This window comes from Pseudorca crassidens, chromosome 20 (assembly GCF_039906515.1).
Source record: "Pseudorca crassidens isolate mPseCra1 chromosome 20, mPseCra1.hap1, whole genome shotgun sequence".
In the NCBI taxonomy this organism is placed as follows: Eukaryota; Metazoa; Chordata; class Mammalia; order Artiodactyla; family Delphinidae; genus Pseudorca; species Pseudorca crassidens.
The window spans coordinates 60,776,158-60,797,949 of NC_090315.1; the positions used below are offsets into that span (position 1 = coordinate 60,776,158).

A 21,792-nucleotide genomic window follows, 5' to 3' on the forward strand; every position below is an offset into this window, starting at 1 on the left:
AAGATGCTCACTTAGCACAGTACACGGTGACCTGAAAAGTCCTGCTCAACGATGATGAGACATTTATACGAAGGCCTCAGCCTGGGGGAGAGGAGAGCAAAGAAAATCCCTTTTCAATTAATTCTCCACTTTTTTTTTTTTTTTTAATTATCCACTTTTTGTTGTTGTTGTTCTGTTTTACAATTCAGTGCTTTGTAGGATGTCCACAGAGTTAGGCAACCCTCATCACTACCTAGGTCCGGAACATTTTTATCAGCCCCAAAAAGAAGCCCCTACCCGTTAGCGGTCACTCCCCGTTCCCTCCTCCCTTCAGGCCCTGGCAACCCTGTCACTGTAGATGTGCCCACTCTGGACATTCACAGAAGTGGTCCTCTGTGAGTAGCTTCTTCCACTTAGCATGGTGTTTTCCAGGCTCATCTATACTGTAGCATGTAGCAGGACTTCATTCCCTTTGATGGAGAAATAATATTCCACTGTTTGGATGGACTGCAGTTTACTTATTCATTTTTTCCGTTGATGGACATTTGGTTTTTTCCCACTTCTTGGCGTTATGAGTAATGCTCCACTTTTAGGGCACCAGCCAGCCCCTGACACGTCACAGGTGCAGAATGAGAGCTAATGGCATCTATTCTGCATCTGGGCCTTGGTTTGAATGAAAGGACATGAACAAGACAGGCTGGATTTGGACTCTGATTCCACATAAGTCACTGTGCGCCTTAGCCTTTCTGAATTTCAGTTTCCTCACTATGCAAGTGTGTGGTCATGAGGAATCAGCATGGTGTTTGTACATCAACCCTCTCTCCATCATCTCAGCCAGCCCTTTTGATGCCTTTATTTTAAATTAATTAATTAACTTAGCTGCATTGGGTCTTTATTGCGGGACACGAGCTTCTCATTGCGGTAGCTTCTCTTGTTGCAGAGCACAGGCTCTAGGCACGAGGGCTTCAGTAGTTGTGGCATGCGGGCTCAGTAGTTGTGGCACACGGGCTTAGTTGCTCCGCGGCATGTGGCATCTTCCTGGACCAGGGCTCAAACCCACGTCTCCTGCATTGGCAGGTGGATTCTTAACCACTGCGGCACAAAGGAAGTCCCTTGATGCCTTAATTAACAGGATTTAGCGGGTTCTGGTCTGGGCTGCGTGGGAGCTGGCCCATGCTGGCTCGTGAGAGCCTGCCTTGCAAGTCTCCTCCCAGCTGTGTAGTCAATGATGTCATGTTGATGGCTTGAAATCAACCGAAATGGGAGTGTTTACACCCTGGAACTCAAACCTTCAAATCAGGGATTCCCCCAACCCGAGAGCCTGCTATTAACATTAACAAGCACACCACAGGTTCTAATACTTTCTGTCAAGCTGGCCCGGGTGGCAACAGGCCAGAGAGATCAGGAGGGGGTCAGACGGGACAATCAGGGCTTAAACCCTAAGGTGCTGGAGCGGACGTGGTTTTCTGCACCCCAGCCCTGCCCACTCCTGCGGGGCTGCCACCCACTCCAGAGGTGGAGACCTCCACACCCTCACTGCCCCAGAATTTCCCTGGAGCCCAGCACAGCCAGTAGGACCTGCAGGAAGGTCTGTTGGGTGTATGGGGGGGTACTTCTGGGAAAGCTTTCCTCCCCAGTAAAAAGTAATGCAAAACTTAATCCAGGGCTTCCCTGGTGGCGCAGTGGTTGGGAGTCCACCTGCTGATATAGGGGACACGGGTTCGTGCCCCGGTCCGGGAGGATCGCACATGCTGCGGAGCGGCTGGGCCTGTGAGCCATGGCCGCTGAGACTGCGCGTCCGGAGCCTGTGCTCCGCAACGGGAGAGGCCACAATGGTGAGAGGCCCGCGTATCACAAAAACAAAAACAAACAAACAAACAAAAAACTTAATCCAAAAATGAAGACCTAAATAGACGTTTCTCCAGAGAAGATATACAGATGGCCAACAGGCACATGAAAAGATGCTCAACATTGCTAATTATTAGAGAAAAACAAAACTGCAATGAGATATCACCTCACACTGGTCAGAATGGCCATCATCAAAAAGTCTACAAATAATAAATGCTGGAGAGGGCGTGGAGAAAAGGGAACCCTCCTACACTGTTGGTGGGAATGTAAATTGGTGCAGCGACTATGGAGAACAGTATGAAGATTCCTTAAAAAACTGAAAATAGAGCTATCATATGATCCTGCAATTCCACTCCTGGGCGTATATCCGGAGAAAACTCTACTTCATAGAGACACATACACCCCAGTGTTCATTGCAGCACTATTTACAGTAGCCAAGACTTGGAACCAACCTAAATGTCCATCAACAAATGAATGGATAAAGAAGATGTGGTATAAACACACGTACACACACACACACACAGGAATACTACTCAGTCATAAAAAATGAAATAATGCCATTTGCAGCAAGATGGATGGACCTAGAGATTATCATACTAAGTAAGTCAGACAGAGAAAGACAAATATTATATGCTATCACTTATATGTGGAATCTAAAAAAAATACAAATCAACTTATTTACAAAACTGAAGCAGACTCAAAGACATAGAAAACAAACATATGGTTGCCAAAGGGGAAAGGAGAAGAGAGGGATAAATTAGGAGTTTGGGATTAACAGATACACACTACTGTATGTATAAAACAGATAAACAATAAGGATTTACTGCATAGCAGAGAACTATAGTCAATATCTTGTAATAACCTATAATGGAAAAGAATCTGAAGCTGTATACCTGAAACTAACACAACAGTGTAACTCAACTATAGTTAAATTTTTTTAAAAAAGTGATGCAAAGTATGAGAGGTCCCTATTCCTGGGAGCTTTCATGTCCACACACAGATGCCTGGAACTACAGCAGTGATCATGTGAAAAGCAGGCCAATGTGCTAAGGATGGGAGGAGCAGAAAGAGAGAGTTTTGGTCCCCAGTGACATCATTGTGCCCCTGGACCAGCCCTGGGACTGCCTGCCTTTGGACTGCTCACAAGCATTGGTAAAAATACTTCGCCATTTAAGCCATTTTTGGTCACATATTCTACTACCTGCAGCCCAAACAGTACTGATACCGATGCCAACATAGGAGAAGGCTGGAATTTCAAAGAGATGAGGGCAAATTCAGAGTGATCTGCCTAAGATTTAGAAGGTAGAAACCTCGGGGTAGCCAGGTAAGGATTTTTCCAATTCAAGGAGTGGCAGAGAAACAGGAAAATTCTTAGAAAAAAATGTAATTGACTAAAACTGGCCCCCAAAGAAATAGAAAGTCTGAACAGTTCCACAACCAATAATGAAATTGAGCAGTAATTTAAAATCTTCCCACAAAGAAAACACCAGTCCCAGTGAGTTTTACAGAAGAGCTCTACCAAATATTTAAAGTCTATCATTCTAGTCTCACAAAACTCTTCCAAGAAATACAAAAAGAAGGAATAGCTCCAGACTCATTCTGTAGGGCCAGTATAATCTTGATGTGAAACCTGACAAGAGTAAGAACAGAAAGTTATAGGTCAAAATCACCCATAAAAATAGACCCTAAAATCTTACACATAATATTAGCAAACCCAATCTTCAACATATAAAAAAATAATGTATCATGACAAACGTAAATGTATGCCAGGAATACAGGAGTGAAATAACATTAGAGAATCTATAAATGTCATTCATCACATTAACAGGTCAAAGGAGAAAAACCATTCCATCATTCATACAGATGCAGAAAGAGCAATGGCTAAAACTCAGCATCCTTTTATTATAAGAAGTCTTGAAAGAGTAAGAACAAAATTAAGGGCTTCCCTGGTGCTTCCCTGGTGGTGCAGTGGTTAGGAATCTGCCTGCCAGTGCAGGGGACATGGGTTCGAGCCCTGGTCCTGGAAGATCCCACATGCTGCGGAGCAGCTAGGCCCGTGTGCCACAGCTACTGAAGCCCGCACACCTAGAGCCCATGCTCCACAACAGAAGAAGCCACGATAATGAGAAGCCCGTGCACTGCAACAAAGAGTAGCCCCTGCTCGCCGCAGCTAGAGAAAGCCCACGCACAGCAACGAACACCCAAAGCAGTGAAAAATTAAATAAAATTTTTTAAAAGAACAAAATTAAATTTTCTTAATATCTTAAGCCTATCTACCAAAATGCTACAGTACACATAATTCTTAATGGTGCACAAAATAGTTTTTTTTTAATACATTTAAAAAAATTTATTTTATTTATTTATTTTTGGCTTTGTTGGGTCTTCATTGCTGCGTGCAGGCTTTCTCTAGTTGTGGCGATCAGGGGCTACTCTTCGTTGCGGTTCACGGGCTTCTCATCGTGGTGGCTTCTCTTGTTGCGGAGCACGGGCCCTAGGCATGCGAGCTTCAGTAGTTGTGGCTCACAGGCTCAGTAGCTGTGACTCGTGGGCTCTAGAACACGGGCTCAGTAGTTGTGACGCATGGGCTTAGTTGCTCTGCGGCATGTGGGATCTTCGCGTACTGGGGCTCAAACCCGTGTCCCCTGCACTGGCAGGCGGATTCTTAACCACTGCACCACCAGGGAAGCCCAAAATAGTGTCTTTAAAATCAGGAACAAGGAAAGGATGGGTGTCTCTTTGCTTCTGTTTAACATTGTATTGGAGGAGCTACCAGCATAGGAAAATAGGAAAAGTAATATTTATCAGGGTTGGAAGGGAAGAAACAAAACTATCATTGCCTGTCAGATAATATGACTACATTGGAAAACTAGAATCTACAGAAAAAATTATTAGAAATGAAAAAAGAGTTTAGCAAGGTAGTGTCCAGTCATTGAAAATTAAAATCTAAGAGCCCAGCGTACAAACAGAGCAACAGGGAACATGACAGGTGAGAGGCACAGGGTTCTATCTGCAAGAGCTGAGCCCATCACAGAGCCGCTGGTCCCCAGAAGAGGTTCTGCCCAAGGACAGAGCTGCTTCCGGAATGTGGGTGGGTCTGAGCCCAGGCGTAGCTCTGTGGTTCTGGCTGGTTGGAGGGAAGGCATGGGAGGGTGGGGAGCAGGGCTTTTCTGCGGTTGGTGCCAACTGTGAGTGCAGCTAGCGTGACTCTTCTCTGCTCTACGTGGCCTCATCCTCGGTGGACAGGTTGGGCATCTTGGCGGCCTCCAGAGGGTGAGAGTGGGCACGGCAGGGTCTCTCGGGACTGAGATCACAAGTCACACGGCATCACCACTGCATCTCAGCTCCCCAGCCGTATCATCTCCTTTGGCAATTTACCCCCCAAATCTGCAGTTTTTTCCTCTGTACGATTTCCTACTGCTGTTGTCACAAATCACCACAAACTTGGTGACTTGAAACAGCACAAGTGTATCATCTGAGGTCAGAAGTCTAAAATGGTCTGCAGGCTGCATTCCTCCTGGAGGCTCTGGAAGCAAACCCGTCCTCTTGCTTTTTCCAGCCTCTAGAGGTGCTGCATCCCTGGCTCGCGGCTCCTCTGTCTTCAAGGCCAGGGGCCCGGCACCTCCTCTCCTCTCTGACCTCGCGCCTCCCTCCTGTAAGGACACTGGCATTGCACGTGGGGCCCACTCGGATACTCCAGGGTAATCCCCTCCTCTCAGCATGCTTAAGTTAGTCACATCTGCAAAGTTTCTTCTGCCAAGTAAGGTAAATACAGCTTCTGAGGATTCGGACACGGAGGTTGTTGGGGGCTGTTGTCCTCTCTGCCAGAGGCTCACCCTTTCTTTCTAATCTGGTAGTTTCCAGACTTTTTCAAACATATTCCAATACAAGTTAAAAAAAAGAGCGTGGCCTAACATATGTAATGAAAGCCCTGGGCTTTGCAGCCAAACACCTGGATTCAAGCCGTGGTCCCATCTCCTGGCCGTGCTGCCTTGTCCAGACTCCTTAACTTCCCCATACTTCCACCTCCTCACCTGCATGAGGCGGGTGGTAGTATCCTGCGGGGGCCTCAACAGACGGGCACAGACTCGGTGGTTTAAGCCACAGACATTGTCTTACCGTTTTGGAAGCCAGAGGCCCAAGGTCAAGGTTCTAGTGATTCAGTGTCTGGAGAAGACTCTCCTTCCGGCTTGCAGACTGCCGCCTTTTCTCTGTGTCCTCACATGGAGGGGAGAGAGGCCAGCTAATCCTATGGGATCTCACTAATCCAGTGGGACCAGGGCCCCACCCTTAGGACCTCATTTCCTCTTTATTACTTCCTTGTTCCAAATGCAGCCATGCCTTGTTCCACTGCGCCACCAGGGAAGCCCCCAGAAGGCAGATTCTTTACCACTGGGCCGACAGGGAAGTCCCAGCTAGCTATTATTATGATTATGCATAAAGCCTGCATCTGTACTCTGCTGCCACCATTTAATGCACATCATCAAATCAGCTTGTGAATCTAGTGGGGGGGACACAATTCAGTCCATAGCAGGAGGTAATGGTACCTTGCAGAGCTGTGAGGAGTAAATGAATGAATACCCGTAAAGAGCTTGGAGCAGGGCTGTGGCACACGGGCAGTACGAGGGCTAGCTATTATTAGTATTATTTTTAAATCAAAGGTCAAGTTAAGTGCTTCCTTTTTATTTATTTATTTTTAAATATTTATTTTCTTTTCTTTTTTTTTTTTTTGGCTGCGTTTGGTCTTAGTTGAGGCATGCGGGATCTTTCATTGTGGTGCTCCGGCTTCTCTCTAGTTGTGGTGTGCGGGGTTTTCTCTCTCTAGTTGTGGCACACAGGCTCCAGAGCACATGGGCTCTGTAGTTTGCAGCACATGGACTCTCTCACTGAGGCGCACGGGCTCAGTAGTTGCAGCGTGCGGGCTTAGTTGCCCCTTGGCATGTGGGATGTTAGTTCCCTGACCAGGGATCCAACCCATGTCCCCTGCGTTGGAAGGCGGATTCTTTTTTTTTTTTGTGGTACGCGGGCCTCTCACTGTTGTGGCCTCTCCCGTGGCAGAGCACAGGCTCTGGGCGCGCAGGCTCAGTGGCCATGGCTCACGGGCCCAGCCACTCCGCGGCATGTGGGATCTTCCCGGACCGGGGCACGCACCCGTGTCCCCTGCATCGGCAGGCGGACTCTCAACCACTGCGCCACCAGGGAAGCCCCCAGAAGGCAGATTCTTTACCACTGGGCCAACAGGGAAGTCCCAGCTAGGTATTATTATGATTATGCATAAAGCCTGCATCTGTACTCTGCTGCCACCATTTAATGCACATCATCAAACACCAAAGAGAAATTTTAAAAGGATGAGGTGAATTGAAGTTGAAATGATAATAGTTTCTTCCCATACTTTTAACAGACCTTCTTTCATATATATGCCTTGGGCTTCCCAGTGTCTGCGTTTTCCAGACATGATCTTGGTGTTTGAGAAAATGCTCGAGTGAAGTGTGGGGAAACGCTGAAGACCTGCTTACGTCCCTCCTAACACAGGCTCCCAAGTCAAGGTCACCCCACCTGCTGAGCCTGACACCATAGCTGACGACATGGAGTTCTTATATTCACGAGGTCAAAGTCACCACACCAACACCCACATTCCCCAGCCCGCAGTTCCCGTCTTCTTCCCTTGAGATGAAAAACCATTTTTTTTTGTTTGAGACTCTTATGTCACACCCAGGCCACCACTCTGTTTAAGGGGGGATGCCCTTTGACCTTCACCACCGGTGCCAGCCTCCCCCCACCATTAGCACAGTGACCCTCTGGAGATACGAGTCTTGAGGCCCAATTGCATGAGACCTGGATTCATTTGGAAATGTGAAAAACTTATTTCCCAACTCCTTCTCATGCATTTCCCCCCCTTTTCTCAGTTGCCCACGAGGTGGACAGCAGCTGGGCTGAGGGTCAGTGAAGCTACACCCTGAGGGCTGCTTCTCGGAGAATTTGAAACCCCTGCCGTCCTTTGGGTCGGGGAAAACAAATTCACGGGTTTCCCAGGAGTTGGTGCAGCGTTGGAGCAAAACACTCTGGAATCTGGTTTGCATTTCCATTACCTCTGGCTGAGTCCCTGCGTCCTCTGACCTTGGCAGCGCTAGGATTAGAAGAAGAGAAGGTTCCAGCCTCCATTCCTGGCTCTCTCCCTTCCTCCTGCCTTGTTTCCTCTTTCTCCCTTCCTTTTCCCCCATTTATCTGTTTTTTTGGCTGCGCTGGGTCTTCATCGCGGCGCGCAGCTCTCTACTCTCTAGTTGTGACATATGGGCTCCAGGGCGTGAGTCCACTCATCTGTTTTTAACTGAAAAATTAATGTATGCAGATGATGAAACCAAACCCAAACCCTAGAGAAAAGTGTGCAATGAAAGTAAGTCTCCCTCCAGCCTACCTCTTCAGGGCACCAGACCTGCCTTCACACAGCGAAGCAGAGTCATCTGGTTCTTGTGTATGTTTTCAGAAATCGTCTCTATCCACATCCGTTCACTCAGCGATATGTGTATGTATACGTATCCCATGGACGTGTGTACACACATGGACGTTCATGTTCACAGTGCATCATGCATTTCTTACAGAAGCAGGAGCATCTCTACATCTTGCACTTTTTCATCAGTTTATCCTAGAGACTGTTGTGCATCGGCTCAGATAACCCAGCACTTCTTTTTGTCTGACTGTGTGTTTGTTGTTGGTATGTGGGTGTCAAGCTGTATGTATCCAGCCACCCTCCCGGCAGACATCAGTCCCCATCTTTGCTGTAGTAAACACAGCCTCATGGACGTGGCTGCTCGCACGCCTATGCAATATGCCTCGGCACACACAAGCCAGGCGTTGGTCAGAAAGTACCCCTAGAGGCAGGACGGCTGCACGGAGGGACCCGCCCAGTCAGTGCTGACAGCTGTCATTTCACTGCCTTCCAAAGAGGCTGCCCCACTCCCATGCCCACCCACCATATGTCAAAGCAATGCCCAGCCCTTCTCTCGACACCATGCAGCGCGCCACGTGCCAGGGGCCCTGCGGGCCTCCCACCAGAGAACTCACCCTCATCAGAAAGCAACAGCGTCCATCGGCTTGATTTTCAAATGACTTCACCACAGATCACCTCCTTCACCCTTGGATTGGGAATGTGAGCCTTCCCTGGAAACACTGATATTAAAAAACACAAAAAGCTGTCCTTAGGACACAGACAGAATTGCTGCCTGCACCAGGGGAGCCAGATAGACTGGGATCCGGATCCGCAGACCCCACCCTTCCGTCCCGCCAGAGCTCACCCAGCAAGACCAAGACATGAAATAGGCACCATCCTCGCCAGCACAGAAACAGCCCCTCTGCACCCTCCTCGGTCTCCGAGTCCCCAGAAGGGACTTGGAGCCCACCTGCCCGCCCAGCCCCGGCTCAGCGTAGCCAGCTGGGTGCACGCATGTCAGATTCACAGAGGTGGAACACTCCCAGCTACGTTCTCTGAAGAAGAAATGGCTGCAGAATCGGAGGAGACCGCCCTTACCACTGGACGGAGTCAGGTTTAAGACGGACCTCCCTTCCCCGAGGGCCACGCTTCCGGTGGACAGTGGCCTGGCCTGCTGGTCACCACGAACCACTCTGCAGAGTCCACCCGTTCCCACCCCAACGACTGATCTAGACATTATTTATAGACCCGAACTCCACGGAAACCATTGTGTCTGCTGTTGCTGTGGCAACGGGATGAGAAGCGGGCGCCAGGCGAAGGCGGTTGACGTCTACCCCGCAGCCCGGCTCACAGGTGTTATCAGGGGTCATCCGGGAATGAGAGGAGGTTTTCCGACGCACGTCCCATAGGGGCTGGTTCATGTCCCAGAAGCAGCACCACCTGGGTGTGGAGCTGCCGGCTGCCTGTTAGGTTTCATCAGACCTCTTGATGAAACCACCCAGAATGACGTCCCCCAGCCTGGCTGAGCTGCGGCCAGCCCAGGAGCCTCTCAGACCCTGACTTCTCACCCCAGGCCAGCTGCATCAGGCTCCCGGGGGGCGGGGCCCAGGAACTGTGTTTAATTTTCTGGATTGGTGGCATCGGCAGTCTAAACATGCAGAGGGCTTGTGACTTCCTGCACCCTGAATATCTGCTTTCATTACTTTCATGTATTTCCTTCTTTTTAAAAAATTTTTAAATATTTATTTTTTGCTGCGTTGGGTCTTAGTCGTGGCACACGGGATCTCTCGTTGTGGTGCGCGGCTTCTCTCTAGTCGGGGCGCACGGGCTTAGTTGCCCCACAGCATGTGGGATTTTAGTTCCCTGACCAGGGATCGAACCGGCATCCCCTGCACAGCAAGGTGGGTTCTTAACCACTGGACCGCCAGCGAAGTCCCCATGTATCTCCTTCTTGATGGAGGTGCAAGCATGTATATAATACACGTTCTTATCCTTCCCCCTTCAAAAAACAAGGATACCGCATCTACTGTTAACAGTCTGTTCTTTTTTTTTTCCCCACTCTAAATGCATGTACTTCTTTGTAGTTGAAGTATAGTTGATGTACAATACTGTGTTCGTTTCAGATGTATAGCACAGTGATTCAGTTATATATATATTCCATATGTATAGTATAATATATATATTCCCTTTCAGATTCTTTTCCCTTATAGGTGATTACAAAATATTGAGTAGAGTTCCCTGTGCTACACAGTAGGTCCTTGTTGGTTATCTGTTTCATCTATAGTGGTGTATATATTTAACAGTCGATTCTAAAGGTGTCCCTGAAGCAGTAGCTGCTGCTCCCTCCTTTTTCCAACCACAGCTGTGCCGTTTCCTTTGTGTCGATGACTAAGGAATCGTTAACCCAGATCTGTTTCCTGGGACAGGTTGCCCAGAAGCAGAGCCTACCATGATGATTTGTTTTGAAGCAACAATTAGGGAGTGAGGGAATCTGGACAGGAGGGACGGAGGCCACGTGAGGATGCCTAGGGAGCAGGCTTTCACACTCCTGCCCAAGCCCACCATCTTGGTGAAGGGCTTCCTGGAGTGATACAAATCACAGGCATCTCGCTTATGCAGGCAGGTGCCCTGCAAGAGGCAAGGCGGTTGTCCAGACATAGCGCAGGTGCCAGCCGCTGGAGGTGTGGACACACCCGCACTCTGGGTACATGGAGACAGTACGAAGGGCTCCAGAGATCCCTGGCGGATCCTGACGGTATCCGCCCCACTGCTGAAACCGAAGCTGCTTCCATTGTCTGTGGTTCAGACTGGCAGCTTCTCAGCAGCTGGAAAGCAGGATGCAAAGGCACTTACCTAGTTTAGGGACCATAAATGACCAAGTCATCCTCTGTTTACATAGCACCCCCATGAACAAGACATTGTGAGGGGTCCTGGAGGCCTGGCCCCCAGCGGGAGCATCAGACCTGTGGGCACAGTTTCCATCAGTGGGGCGGCCCTGCGTCCTCACGGCAGATTCTCAGGAAGAGGCTGCCGGCTGCACTGCCCAGCCTTGGTGTGTGCCGAGCCCCGCTGTCAACATCACTTGGTCCTCAGCTCATCTTATTTATCTGTTCATGGAGTCGGCGTAAAATACGTTCATTGGTAATTACTTGGTAATTGATTCTGACATTTGATACTAAAGTCCAAGGCCTGGGAGATAAGCAGAAAATCCTTGTAAGTGCTGGCAGAGATCACGTTACCCGAGGTCTCTTAACAGCCTCGTAATCACTTGCTGCCGCTTCCCACCTAGGCCTGCCTCGTGCGGTCCGTAAATCACCCTGCACGTGGAGGCCGGATCTCAGGAAGGGGCCGTGTGGTCCTGCGGAAGCCACGTGTTTCGCGGACCAGAGGCGTTTCTGTAAGGAGTTCCTCATAAGGATTTCCGACCCTTCCTTGGCCACCCGTTTGTACAGCGTTCCCAACCCCGCGTGGATCTCGCCTTTGGCAGGAAGGGACCCTCATTTTCTCCCGAGCGAGTCATCAAGCCCACGCTGCAGGTGGGACCTGAGGCAGTCCGTGGGATGTCTGTGCAAATCAGAAGAAAGATACCCCTATCTGGACTAAGTTTAAAAAGGCATGGCCTTCTGGGTGGAGGAAGATTGTAGGGGCTCAAACCTTTCGGGCTGCTCGTGCATCCGAGCAGCCTGGTATAGTAATTAAGGTATCGACTGCAGTGCCCTAGCAAAGGAAGCCAAAAGAGCAGAGCCGGAAGCGTCTCTGTCTGTCTCTTTCACGTCAAGGTCAAGCTGACTTGGTGCAACTCCTCACCGGTGGCTCCCCTGTCCTGTGGTGCTGCCTTTCTCCGGGTGCAGGTCGGGTCCCCCGGGGGAGATCTGCAGGAGGAGGGTCCTGGGGTCCTGCCTGGCCAAGGGAGACCCTCACTGTGATACAGCCTCCACAGGCCTCACCCCGCAGGGAGCTCCGAGGCTGGGTGGCCCTTCAGGGGTGTCCTAAGCAAGGCGAGGGGCTGGGCCTTTGCGTCTTGGACCAGAGTGGGTATGGCTCCAGGCAAGGCAGCTGTCTTCAGCTGAGGGTATTTCTGGAAAGGCTGTGTCCCAGAAGAGCAGGTATGAGCTCTCCAGTCCAGAAGGGTGGCCCGGCTGCTGGACACACAGTCAATCAGGTACACAGTGCGTACCTAGTGGGCTCACATGGGCTGCGTTCCAGCCGGCAGGGAGGGAGGGAGGGAAGGCGGGCCCTGGTCTTCAAGGACATGGTTCAGAAGCTTCACACCTCCCCTCCTCGCAGGTCCCTGGCCAGAACTCGCTCACATGGCTGCATCCCCCTGCTGGGAGTTGCAGTGTTGACGATGGGCACCCACGTTTCTGTTGGAAGCCAGAGGTCTCCATCCGAGAGAGAGATGGGCAGAGCATAGTACCTGGCACAGATGCAGCCCACCCAGAGCCCAGGTGCTCAGTACATCCTTGAGCGAGCAAAGAAGGATCTGGCCACCCACTGTATATAGGAAAAGGGGGTGTTTTCTCATGGTTCAGGAGGACTCAGAGGGATCATGTGTGTGTTAGTTTCCTGTGCTGCATAATAAATTGGCACAAACTTAGCAGCCGGAAGCAACCCCCAGTACCGTCGCGCAGTTTCTGAGGGTCAGGAGTCCAGGCTCAGCTGGGCCGGGTCTCTGCTCAGGGTGTCTTGGGCTATGATCAAGGTGTCAGCCGGGTTGCGTGCTCATTCGGAGGTTCGACTGGGAGGGCCCAGCTTCCCAGCTCGCTCTGGCTGTCGGCAGGATTTATTTCCTCGTGGCTAAAGGACCCAGGGCTCTGCTTTGTCCCTGGGTGTCAGCTGGAGGCTGCTCTTGGGCCCTCCCCATGGCAGTTCATAGCCTGGCTCTTTCCTTCTCTCTCACTCCCTCTGCTAAGACAGAGTCTTGTGTAATGAAACATAACCATGAGAGTAACATCCCATATTCTCATGGTTGGAAGCAAAGTCACAGGTCCTGCCCACACTCGCGGGGAGGGGGCCACCCTAGGATGTGTCTGCCACAGCACGAAGTTGTGAAAACACATTCAGGAGGCCTGGGCTCCAGATCCGGTTCTGCTACTGCTGTGTGACCTCGGTCAAGCCACTCACCTTCTCTGGGCCTCAGTGTCGTCATCTGGATGGCAAAGCAGTAGAGGCCAACGGTCTTTAGCTTCAACGTTGAAACAGATGCACTTTTTTCTTATATTCAGAGAACATGCTTAGCAGTTCTATTTTTCGTGTTAATTATACGAATGCTCCCAACTGTGGCTACAAGAGCCAATGGTAACAGAGAACTTGCTGTTGGTGGAATGTTTCCCGTTCACATCTGTGATCCTCTCAACGGTTCTACACTGAGGTATTGCTGTCCTCACTCTGGAGTTGCCGAGGGGCCTGCCCTGGACACCCAACTAGCAAATGGGCGCTGGGCGTAGGCAGGTCTGACTTCAAATCACCTGCCCTTCCCGCTAACGCCCTCTGTCCCTTATTGGCAGCTGTCTCCTCTCTCTGATGGAATTTAACTTTCAGCAGGAGGGGTGGGAAGGGAGGAGGCTGCCTCCCTTGACCTTGATAAAGTGCTTGGGAAAACCTGGGCCTCGCCTCGCCTTCCCGCCCCCTCCCTCCACCTTGCTGCTTCCATCAGAGCTCAGGGCAGAGCCAGGGGAGGCATGGGGATGGTTTGACTTTCCGGCAGCAAGGTTGGCCCTCGAGTGTGCCGACCATCATCGTAAATCTTTATGACATCTCATCTCGAGGAAAACAATGATCTGACCCAGACACAGTACTCACCAGTGAAATTGATCATCACTGGAACCTGCTAGCGCATTTGCCTGCCAGGGCCTTCCTGACTTTTACAGGGGTTCCTATCTCGAGTGATGGGCCTCAGCGGGTTCTAAAGAAGAAAGGGTGGCCCTTTCTCCATCCGTCAGGAGACGCACGGCACACTCACATCAGGGTAACCTGAGGAGGGCACTGATGGGGTGTGATTCCCAGAGGTGTGGGCAGGCAGGGGGCCAGCAGGAATAATGCAGTAAAGCTGCAGAGCTGCTACCTTGGGGGAGCAGGGCCTTGGGGTAGGAAGGCGGGCATTGCTGGAACCGGGAGGGGGAGGTGTGTGGAGCCCACCGCCTTGACCGTCAAGGGATACCCCGGCCCGAGGCAGTCCTACAGGAAGGGATCCAGAGACTGAACACCCGGCCCTCACTCTGCACCTTCATGCTGACTGCACCAGGGCCCCCGGGGGCAGCCAGAGGCCAGAGAGCAAGGGTGTACCCTTCCACTGAAGGCACAGGCCAGCTCCTGGGGCAGGAGCAGGGTGCATAGGGTGCAGCGTGGTTCCGGTGTGGAGGCTGAGGGTGGAGCAGGCATTCGTGGCTGGGCATTCCTGTCAAGCTCTGTGGCAGGTGTGTGTGGCAGGCTGAGAAACGTGGCCAAGATCACACAGTGAGCAAGTTATCAGAGCTGCTGCGTCAGCAGCGAGCAAGAGCAGGGGGCGGCAGGGGCCTGGGGAGAGCGGAATTGTTCTGTGCCATCGACCGAGGAGAATTTGGAGTTGGGGCGTGTGGGCCAGGCGGGGGAAGTGAGGAGAGCCAGGGTGCAGAGAGGAGAAGGGCCCAGTGAGAGGGCAGGACACCAGGTGGGACCAAGTGGGGGGCACTGTCTCTGATGATTCTTTGACAGCAGGTTGGCTTTTGGCAGTAGAACGGTCTATAATGGCATAAAAGCAAAATGCATAAAACTTTTGCAGGGAAAAGCTGTATCTTATGACATTAAAGTAAGGAAGGATTTCTTTCTTTTCTTTAATAAATTTACTTATTTTTATTTTTGGCTGCGTTGGGTCTTTGTTGCTGTGCACAGGCTTTCTCTAGTTGCGGTGCGCGGGCTTCTCATTGTGGTGGCTTCTCTTGTGGCGGAGCACGGGCTCTAGGCGCACCGGCTTCAGTAGTTGTGGCACGTGGGCTCAGTAGTTGTGGCTCACAGGCTCTAGAGCACTGGCTTAGTAGTTCTGGCAAATGGGCTTAGTTGCTTTGTGGCAGGTGGGATCTTCCAGGACCAGGGATCAAACCCGTGTCCCCTGCATTGGCAGGCAGATTCCCTGCGCCACCAGGGAAATCCCGGGAAGGATTTCTTTAACAAAATCCCCAAAGCACAAACTGTAGAAGAAAAGATTGTTGACTTTGACGTCAAAATGAACAGGCAAGTGGAAGAGGAGAGACGTGCCTGGTGGGCAAAACGCAGGTCCCGGCCAGGCAGCAGGGCGTGCACACCAGTCACGGTGTGGCCCTCTCCTCGCTGGCAGGTTGGCAAAACTCAAAGAACCCGAGCACACCAGGTGATGCCAAGGATGAGACCACAGGCGGCTGGTCCTTTGCTGCGGAGAAGGTCCCCATGTGCAGTGTGCAGGGGCAGAGGCCACGCCCGCCGGAGACCCCACAGTGACCTTCCAAGTGCGGCCACAGGAAATGCTCACAAACGTGTAGAGACACACGGACGTTCGCAGTGGAATCCCTTGTAGTAGAAGCAGCCTGGAAGCTTCCGTCAGCGGGAGAAGGAGTCAAGTGACTTCGGGGTCACCACCAAGGTCTCTTTTCTCCTCGCCACCCTCCTGTCACCGGGCCAGGAGCGGGGAACACACGAAGAACGAGGTCTGTGACCGCCCTAGGGTTTGTGGCTGCAAGGGAGGAACCCAGTGACAGTGACAGGGGCCCTGGTGTGAGGGCCTCACGGCCAAGAGCTTTTTCTGGAATGTTCCCACCCATGCACTACCCCCACCGTCCAGCAGGTGGCGGCACCAGGCAGTTTGCAGCAGGGTCGGGGTGCGGGGGGAGCCCTCCCAACCCCCTGTATGCAAGCTGGGGACACTGAGGCCTGAGTTCTTCCTACCTCTGCTGGCTTTCCTACTCCCAGAATCTTCCTTCCACACCAGGGGGGTTGTTGCTGTAAGTGCCACGTGTTCATGGCCCTTGTTCTGTGCCGGGGGCTCCCTCTGGAGTTTGCATCCCTGAGAGGGGAACAGGTGTATGCCTGATGGGAAGTGCCTGGCCCTGAAACATTGCCCTCATCCCACACCCAGCACAGTGTCCATGGAATTGTGTTCCCCCGGAGATGTGTTTGAGTTCTAACCCCATTACTTATGGATGTGGCCTTACTTGGAAACAGGATCTTTGCAAATGTCCTCAAGGTAAGACGAGGGCATGCTGGCGTAGGATGGGGCTCCAAATTTGGGAGCCCCAAATCCAATGTCAAGTGTCCTTATAAGAAAAGACACAGAGACACACACACACCACGGCAGAGACTGGAGGGATGCGTCCTCAAGCCAAGGAGCACCAAGGATGGCCAGCGACACCGGGATCTGGGAGGGGCAGGAAGGACCCTCCCCTGGAGCCTCCAGAGAGCGCGGCCCTGCCCACACCTCGATCTCAGGCTTCTGGCCCCAGAATGTGGGAGAATAGGTTTCTGTTGTTTTAAGCCCCGTGGTTTGTGGTCCTTTGTCATGGTAGCCCAGGAAGCTGGTGCAGAGGGCGTGCACCGGAGCAGGAGGGGGACAGGCCTGGTCCAGCACCCGGCTCACAGCAGCCCTGGGGCGGGCTGGCTCCCGGGCTGCCCGTTCTCTGCTGGGCAGTGGCCACACGTGGGGAGGTGGTTCCTCCCCAGGCTCAGCACAGCTCTCTGTTCAGGGGCAGACCTCTCGGCCAGTGCTTTGTGTACACGTGTCCCGTGTGTCCTTCTCCCTCCCTGGCCCCGTGTGTGCTCTGAGGACATGGCTGCGTCGTGCTCCAGGATGAGGCATGGTCAAGAATCCTGCCTCTGCTGCTTATAAGTGTGAGCAGGGGGCTTTACCTCTGAGCTCAGTTTTTTCATCCGTAAAAGGGGCTGGTTACACACAGCTCATCATGCTGTTGTAAGGACAGAACCAGACACTGAAGCACATGCGTAGCAGGTGCTCAGTAAATGCCCCATAGCTACTGTAAGTATCAAATGCTTCTCAAAACGATGGACGAGGGAACAGACAAGAGACGGCCAGCTCCTTGATCTCCACTGGGCAGTGTGACCGGCCCCGGACTGGGGAAGCTGGGGGTGGGTCAGGTGGGAGGGTCAGAGCATTTGTTTCTGGCTGGGCCCTTACTCAGAGAGGGTTTCACTGGAGAGCAGCGAGGAGAAAGCCCGTCCATGTGTAAGATTCACCCTCAAAAGACTCCTGAAGTTCCTGTGCTGTTTGGGGGTTAAAACTCAGGTATTTAAGGGAAAACAGAGGTTCCGCTGGAAGAGTGTTGGAAACACATGAACAGGATGCTGTGAGTTTCCCGGGTGGAACATGAGAGCTTCGGAAGCCTTGGATACACCTGGAAGATCTCTGAAGTAGGGTGGGACGCAAGGCACACGTCGGATTGTGTAGTTTTCTGGCAACGCAGGTTGGAAATCCAGCTTCAGAGACTACGCTTTTCAGTGCTCCCTGCCTTAAAATTCACTCACAAGGATCACAACAGCACCTGCAGGCAGGGGGGCGCAGAGGGCCTGGGGGCCTGAGGACAAGGGTGCCAAAAGGAGACAGAGGGGCCAAGGTCTCCCTCCGCATCGTGGGCCTGCCCCGTCCAGCCCTCCGGAGCATCCCCTGCGGCCCAAAGTATTTGCTTCTGTTTGTAGGAGGAATAGGGAGCTGAAGCCCTGGTTATGAGAGAAGGTTGAGGTTAGATTTTTGTTGCTTTATTTTCAGGTTAGGTCTTTCCATGGGAGTCCATGGGCTGCCTCCTAAGGGGGGTGCTACAGCCTGGATGTGAGTGGACACAGAGCCTCTCAAAATAAAGCTGTGATTCTTGTTAGATTGGTCACTCACTCAAACTTCAGCTTGGTGGGTGTGGCTGTTTTAAATGAAACGTGGGCCCAAAGGTCCCTGTACATCTTCTCTGTAGCCGATTCAGATTCTCAGGCAAGGCAGGCGAGAGCACAGTCCCAGATACACAAGGCGCCTTGTGCATGAAGATGTTGCTCTCGGTGTTAGTTACCATAGAAAATACTGGAAACAACTGACATGTCCCATCATAGCAGCTGGCAAAATAAATGCTGCTGCTTTCCTGAGATGAAACATTATGGGATCATCAGAAAAGAGGGTTAGAAATATTAAAAGGGGCCTGTCCTATGATCCAGCAATTTCACTTCCCCGAATTCATCTCAAAGACATACTTGGAAAGTGTGCCAGAGTTTCACAATTATTGTGAAAAATTGGAAACCACTGTCACCCAACAGAGACTTGGTTGAATAAACTGCTGAACTTGGATAGAACAGAGTGGAATGCAGTTTTAGGGTAGAAACAGATGAGCAAATTCAAGGAGTTTAGTGAAGGGACAATGTAGAAGGTGCTGGTGGGGTTAAAGGAGATTCACATGGGAGACAGAAGCAGCCCCGGTCTGGGTCGGGGTAGCTGTTAGCCCCCTAGGCTTCCAGGCGGGAATGCAGCCCCTGCCCAGGCAGAGCCGGATGTGGAGGGGCCAGGGGAACGGCAGTCATGTTAGAAATTGGGCCACCGCATTTAAAAATGTATATGTGGGACTTCCCTGGTGGTTCAGTGGTTAAGAATCTGCCTGCCAATGCAGGGGACACAGGTTCGAGCCGTGGTCCAGGAAGATCCCACATGCTGCGGAGCAACTAAGCCCGTGCGCCACAACTACTGAGCCTGCGCTCTAGAGCCCACGAGCCACAACTACTGAGCCCACGTGCCACAACTACTGAAGCCTGTGCGCCCTAGAGCCTGTGCTCTGCAACAAGAGAATCCACCGCAATGAGAAGCCCACGCACCGCAACGAAGAGTAGCCCCGGCTTGCCGCAACTAGAGAAAACCTGCGCGCAGCAACGAAGACCCAACACCGCCCCCCCCCAAAAGTATATGTGTACATTCAAAAATCCTAAATACAGTAGATTTCAGTGTCCTTGCTCTCCTAATCTCAGTGGAGGTATAAAACTATAAAATGAAATAAAAAACATCGTATGAATGTATGTATATATGTGAATACGTGTGTGTATATAAAATGAAAAAAATATATAATAGCAAGCACATATGTAGGTATGATCTTAAGTTTGTAAGGGAACAAATATATTGATATGTAGAGGGTTTTTTTTTTTTTAATCACAGTCTGGCCAAGTGAGCGTCCAGCGGTGACGGTGACAACCCCAGGCATTGGGGTTGAGGGTGATCTTTTTATCTTCTCTCTCATCCCACTTTTCGGTCTCTGAATATTTTGCAACAAGTATGTACTATTCTTACAACCAGAAAGATGGCGATTTTGCAATAAATGCATAAATAAATGTTGCAAGGATAAGCGGTGTTTGCCAGGATTACGAAATCGCGTGGACAGATGCTTACTGACACACTGTGAAGTGGACGAGGGGGACAGGCTGCCCACACGTGTGCCCGCGACCCGGCAGACAGAGCTGCCCGCCTGGGGACACGAGGCCCCTGGGGCCTCCCCGTCAGGGCTGCGTGGGAGGGCCTGCTCTGCCCTTCCTCTACGCTCAGGTTTTCTTTAAGATCCACACCCCAAAATTAACCAAACGGGCTTTTAAAAGAGGACAGGGAGGGTCAGTGGCAAGGAAGGGAGCTGGACTCCATTTCCGGGTGACAGGAGGGATCAGGTCAGGTCTAGACAGTTCTGTAGGATGGGCCAGAGAGGTCTCTACTGTGAACTGCAGCCAACATTCCTTCCCAGGGCCTCCCGCAGAGCAGGTTTGGCTCCTGGAGCCTGACCCCCGAGATGATGTGATGCTTACCGTCTCCTGCAAGGGCTTCTCCCGGGCCAGGGCACAGTCCTTGCTGGACGCCACTGCCCTGCCTTTGCCCCTGATGTGAAATGCCCTCACTTCTCCACTCTGCCCGGGGTGGGAGGAGTGGCTGGGCTGCTGTGTGGGCAGAGTCCCTTTCCACCCACGGAGAGCTGCCAGCAGCCTCAGGCTGCACCACCCACCCCCAAATCCCAGCCGTGGCAGCTGGTTACTCACAGCTGGGTGATGTCTCTGCTTCCTGGCCGGCCAGCGCTTTCCCATCCTGCCAAGACTTTCAGGAATACAGCTGGGATGGCTGGTGACCTGAGGGGTCTGGCTCTGAGTGGCCTTCCTGGCTGGCTGGGCCCAGGGCCATGCCAGGCACAGAGACAGCCTTGGTCCTCCCCAGCTGCCCAGAGGGGAGCCTGGCTGCAGGCTCAAGGTCTGCGTGACCCTGACAGGCCTGTCCCTGGCTCAGGGCTGGCCTTGTTTCCCTTCCAGGAGGAATAAAAAGCAAAACCTCAACCTTTAGGCCCAAGGGTTTCCAGGCTGGCGGGTGGGGGGCTCAGGCTGGAGGTGCAGAGGCCATGGCCATCTGACAGCCTCGACATGCTTGCTTACTGCCACTGGGGCTCAAGAGGTTAAAAAATTCCCACCGCTCAGGGTGGGCCCAGAGCCCCTGCCAGCCGCAGCCAAGGGCAAATGCCCGTGGGCTCCCATGGGGCTCACGGAGGGACTTCAGAGGTCGATGAACTTAGACAGGAAGGGAAAATTACATCCTTGTTTTCACCAACCTTTCCCTGATGCACACAGGCCCCGGACTCAGTGTGGGAGTAGACCTCGGGTGGGGTTATATCAGCCCGAGTCAGGGCAGGCATCTCAGAGCAACACCATCCTCGCCTCCAGCCTTATCCCCACTTTACAGATGAGAGAACCGAGGATGGGCAGGGTGACGTCATTACTCAAGGTTCTGCTTGTGAATAGTGGATCAGGATTCAAGCCCAGGTCCATCTGATCTCAGTGCTCACGCCCTGGACCCGTGCACCAGAACATACCATCCCACAGCTTCTGGTGGCCCCCCCAAGGTCCCACCCCCAGAAGGAGGGACAGTCACATTAGAGCTTGTTATTTAATGTGCTAATAAAGATATACACATCACTAGATCTCAATCTAAAATAATACTTTTATATAACTGTTTTGTTTATACCCTATGATTTTTTTTTTTTTTTTTTTTTTTTTTTGCGGTACACGGGCCTCTCACTGTTGCGGCCTCTCCCGTTGCGGAGCCCAGGCTCTGGACACACAGGCTCAGCGGCCATGGCTCACGGGCCCAGCCGCTGTGCGGCATGTGGGATCTTCCCGGACCGGGGCACGAACCCGCGTCCCCTGCATCAGCAGGCGGACTCTCAACCACTGCGCCACCAGGGAAGCCCTACCCTATGCATTTTAGTTTGTGCTTTTAAAACATTATTCTGAGCAGGGATCCATAGCTTTCACCAGAATGCCAAAAGGGTCTATGGCACAAAAAAGGCTAAGAAGATGCTTTAGAGCATGCCTGGAAAATGATGGCAGTGAGGAGGAAAATTGCCAGTTTTCCGAGGCAGGGATTTGCCTCTTCAGTTCACTGCTCTATTTCAGCATCTAAGTGAGCTCCCACTCCGGGGAGCGCCAAGGGCGCCTCGGGGAAACTTACAGCTTTTAACCAGCCCCCACCCCGTTATCCCTATAGACAGACTCGCTGGGAACCACCCCCCTTCTGGTCAGGGTGCTGCCAG

At 51.9% G+C, this 21,792-nt stretch overlaps 1 protein-coding gene and 2 long non-coding RNA genes across 4 annotated transcripts in view; 1 reads left to right on the forward strand and 2 right to left on the reverse strand.

Annotated features, from left to right (window-relative positions):
- JPH3 (junctophilin 3) overlaps positions 1 to 21,792 on the forward strand; it is a 161,698-nt gene that overhangs the window by 21,520 nt on the left and 118,386 nt on the right. The window lies entirely within an intron of this gene.
- LOC137214753 (uncharacterized) lies at positions 2,653 to 9,806 on the reverse strand. 2 transcript variants are annotated; one of them, XR_010939024.1, is made up of 3 exons: positions 9,350 to 9,806; positions 8,887 to 8,991; positions 2,653 to 3,457 (listed from the first exon to the last, which is right to left on the reverse strand). It is a non-coding gene; the product is annotated as an uncharacterized lncRNA (long non-coding RNA). The 2 variants fall into 2 exon arrangements; XR_010939023.1 differs by lacking the exon at positions 2,653 to 3,457 and adding an exon at positions 7,529 to 7,951.
- LOC137215143 (uncharacterized) lies at positions 15,467 to 20,460 on the reverse strand. The gene is made up of 3 exons (XR_010939169.1): positions 20,255 to 20,460; positions 16,148 to 16,265; positions 15,467 to 15,935 (listed from the first exon to the last, which is right to left on the reverse strand). It is a non-coding gene; the product is annotated as an uncharacterized lncRNA (long non-coding RNA).